The 4,541-nt window shown below is 36.3% G+C and overlaps 1 pseudogene; it reads left to right on the forward strand.

Annotated features, from left to right (window-relative positions):
* Positions 1-552: 552 nt before the first annotated feature.
* Positions 553-4,172, forward strand: LOC119521371 (annotated as a pseudogene).
* Positions 4,173-4,541: the final 369 nt, after the last annotated feature.

Consider the following 4,541-nt stretch of genomic DNA (forward strand, 5'->3'; position numbering starts at 1 on the left):
ATGAAACCTTGTGTTCATACAAAACATGTACATAAATGTTTATAGAAATTCAATGCTAATCACACACACACACACACACACACACACACACACACACACAAATGGAAATAGCCCAAATGTCTTCAAAGGGTAAGAGATAATCAACCTTAGTACATCCATAATGTAGACTATTTAGCAATTAAAAGGAATGAACTATTGATGCACCCAGTAACTTGTAGCAGGGTGAGTGACATTTAAAGTCTTAATGAATGCTAGAACACTGCATTCACGAGCTGAACACAGCTTGGCTTTTGGATTAGGAGGTCTTGTAGCTTGTGTAAACATCTGCGGTTTTTGAATTCAGAAAGTGCTAAATTGCTCCCCTCCCCTAAGAGGTTTTCTTAAGAATTTACGCCTATGATCAACATGTTAAGGTTTTCTTAAGAATTTACGCCTATGATCAACATGTTTTTCTTCTTAATGCACGTAGCCTTGCTTAGCTAAAAATAGTAACACTGCAAATGCTATATAAGAGAGCAAAGAATAAAGCTTAAGCTGCTGCTTGCACAAAAGGAGAGATGGGTCTTTTTCATGCGTCTCTGGCTCGCTGTTTTGCAGGATGAAATAGCGATCCAAACTGCAATTGGTGACCCAGACGTGATCGGGTGAGGAGTCGCAGGAGTACAGCCAAGGCAGGGAAAAACAAAGTCCGGACTTCATACTTCATTGCAAGTAAGGGAATCGCAGTGCTACAGACACTGCCAGCATACTCTACTTTCCTTATTTCTCTCTCTCTCTCTCCTTTAACATATAAATTACATTATCAGTTCTGCATTATCCAAATAGCGGGAGCAGTTTTTAAAGGTGTTGCAGCAGCTTCTTAAAGCTGCATACTGTAAAGTTGAAGAGCAGTGTTTACTCTCGCTTTTTCATGTTATCCGAAACTATTGTCCTTAGTTCCCTATAAATAGTACTTTAGATATTGTTAGGTGGAAAAGAGTAAGAGGTTATAAAATACGTTTTCCTAAATAATCAATGTAAAAGGCAAAAAATCTGTTTTACCAAAGTAACTTCTTGCACTTTATGTTAGCTTTATGTCCTTAATTGTTTAAAATTATTGTCTTCTCACTTTTAAAAGAGCTAAGTCTTTTCCTTAACTTTAAATAAATAAAAATGTTTCAAACCTAACAACTTTTAACATTTTGCTTTCTCCAGGTTAAGCCCTAAAAAATATCTTTTTATTCCCAACAATTACAAAAAAATTGTTATTTTTAAAGTGTTATCTATCACAAAACAGCCAAATTTCCTTGTAAGTTACATTGTTTTACTCTAATGCTTCTCTAGAAATACTTGCAGTTAGCTACAAGTGAAAACTTCAACAAAAAATTCCCCTAAAAATAATATAGCTACAACATTATTTACTTTAAATTTTTAAAATTGTGATGCCCTTCCCTATACAGTCTTTAAGGAATTGAGAAAGAGTGTTACAAACATTAGCCTCCAAAGCTCTTTTACAAAAAGCATTTTAGATGCCATACCCAATAGCTATCAAATGTGTCCATGAAATTGGAAAGTTTTTTTTTTTTTCCAATTCTTTGTTAATACATCTTCAATAAATTCACCTTCTCACTAAAGTAGAGAGACTTGTTTCTCTGTTTAATGCAAGCGCTAATCCATGTCTGGTTGGCTGCGGGGCTCCCTGGACCCCTCAGCTCTGTGCCTGGCAGCTGCCCAGGAATTTTTTCCTGAAGGAACAGGGCTGGACGGTCCAGGTAAAAAGCACCTGCCGTCAACAAACACCGAATGCATCTAGCTGAAGGTAACTTTAAAATCAGCACTTTCCCTGTGCTGAGTAAGTGTATAACCTTTTGTTTGTTGTGTTCACTTTGCTTTATTAACCACTTACATTTAAGGAGCTCCTACTCCGATGCTCTGTCTTTGTGATTTTTTGTTCGTGTTGCTCAGCCATGGGAAACTCTCAAAGTGTGCTGGCTACATCTCCCTCGGGAACTATTCTTAATAATTAGTCTTAATTTAAAGAGTGTCATTAAAATTATTAGTACATCATTGCAATTCTGTGTAGCCACAATATAAATTAAGTAAAAAAGCAAAATAGGAAGCGGTGCAGCTGTTGCTGGGTCTGAACCCACCTCTGGCCCCCGGGGCGCAGAGAGGGGCTACTGCTGCTGCCCCCGCCGCTGCCGACTGGTGTTCCCCTGCTGCTCCCCTTCCTCAGGCCGCCGCTTGCCCCGGGGTCTATGGAAGTAATGGAAGGACCTCTCAACTTGGCTCATCAACAGAGCAGAAGAGCAGACCGTTTATTAGCTACAGGGAAATACGAAGAGGCTATTTCTTATCACAAGAAAGCTGTGGCATATCTTTCTGAAGCCATGAAGCTGACCCAGTCTGAGCAGGCTCATTTATCACTGGAATTGCAAAGGGATAGCCACATGAAACAGCTCCTCCTCATCCAGGAGAGGTGGAAAAGGCAAAGCGTGAGGAAAGATTGAAAGCCCAGCAGAACACAAACAAGGATGTAGCTACCCATCTTCAGGCATCTCACAAACCCTCTGCTGAGGATGCAGAGGGTCAGAGTCCCCTTCTTACTCAGAAGTACAACCCTTCCACAAAGAAACATCCGCCTGAAATTCAGGGGGTCTTTGACAGGGATCCAGACACACTACTATTTTTACTTCAGCAAAAGAGTGAGAGCCAACAGAGGCATGCATTGGAAGCAAAGCCCCAAAAGATGATAAAACAATTATAGAGGAGCAGGCAACCAAAATTGTACATTTGAAGAGGCATGTGGAGTTCCTTGTGGCTGAGAATGAAAGATTAAGGAAAGAAAATAAACAGTTAAAGTTGAAAGGGCCAGACTTCTAAAAGGTCCAGTAGACAAGGAGCTTGATGTAGATACTGATTTTGTAGAAAAATCAGAGCTGTGGAGCTTGCCACCACGTTCAGAAACTGCTACAGCCTCTTCAACCTGGCAGAAATTTGCAGCAAACACTGGGAAAGCCAAAGACATTCCAATACCCAATCTTCCTCCCTTGGATTTTCCATCTCCAGAACTTCCCCTTATGGAGCTCTCTGAAGACATTCTCAAAGGACTTATCAGTTATTAAAATGGAAGGCCATAGAAGAGGTGAGAAGAGGAAATAATACCATTAATCCAGCAAAACAAACAAACAAACAGAAAGGGAAAACCACATGCCGGAGTGATCCCAGAGATGCACCATCATCTGGCATACGGTAGGAGAAGAGGCGTTGCCAGGAATCGGGAAACAGTCACTGTGAAACATGTTGCATATCTGAATTACTGACTTCAGCGAATGATTCTGGACTGGGCAGACACTAACTCTTGGAGGCTCATTTTCTCAAACAAATGGCTACCTGGAATAATTTTTCCAAGCAACAAGTACTTTTGTTATCTTCAGGGTTAAAATGTATAAAAGTATGTTATGTGTAGTTAATCTATAATGCCATAAATGATAATGCCCTAAAAAATATGATACCCTTAGGGGCTGCCTTGTATTTGAAACATGCTTTTTATCATGCATTGACTATGCATTTTGTTATGCACATTTTCTTTGTTTAAAAAAGGTGTGTGAGGTACATACCTTTCTGGATGAAACTATAGTTCCACACTTTGCACTACTCATAACATAGTGATAACCTCAAGGCTATCAGGAGAAATATTTAAATTTCCATTTTATGAAGAAAGGAACCAAATTCTTAGTTATGCTTTTTTTTTAAATTATCAGATTGCATAATTAATCAGGGTGCATTTTAAGTTCTAACTTTTTTTGTTTTATAGTGCTTCATTTGCAAATACCAAGGAAATATCCTTCTGTTTTTAATGATGCATGGGTGAAACTAATGCTAGTTGGCACTATTTGACTGTAAGAAATCAATAAAGTAATTGTGTTTAAAAAAAAAAAGGCAAAATAACCAAAAAATAAAGTTCTGACCTTCAGGTGATTATCCAATTACAAATACATTACAAAAAACTATAAGAGTAATAAATATCTCTTAATTTAAAATATATTCATTTAATATGAATATTATATATAAATTTATAAAATAATTTTTTTCTTTTTTTATATTCTCACTTCCCTATTACCTAACTTTAAGTATATTAATAATAATTAAACTTATATCTTAGTATATAAGTAAAAAGTTATCAATAAGTAATTATAATTAAACTAAAAGAAAAATAAATCACACTCAAAAATGGAAGGCACATTTTTAATATTGCTTTTTTAGAAAAAAAGTTTGTATATTTTTAGTTGTATAAAAATAGTCATATTATATAAAAGTATAATTTTACTATTATTGATTTATTTAGAAGTTAAATACAATTAAATTTTATAAGTATAATGCCAAATTAACAGAGTACTGAATTTTGCTTGTTGTCAACTTGCTTTAACTAAAAGCCACATTTCCCAAAACCCCCTTCCCTAAATAATTCTAAAGTAAAATTAACTAAAAGAGGAATTATACAAGGTCTAATTCCTATAATAATTCTTACATTATAGCTCGCATTCTAACACAATTATTAT

This window comes from Choloepus didactylus, chromosome 27 (assembly GCF_015220235.1).
Source record: "Choloepus didactylus isolate mChoDid1 chromosome 27, mChoDid1.pri, whole genome shotgun sequence".
Lineage (NCBI taxonomy): Eukaryota > Metazoa > Chordata > Mammalia > Pilosa > Megalonychidae > Choloepus > Choloepus didactylus.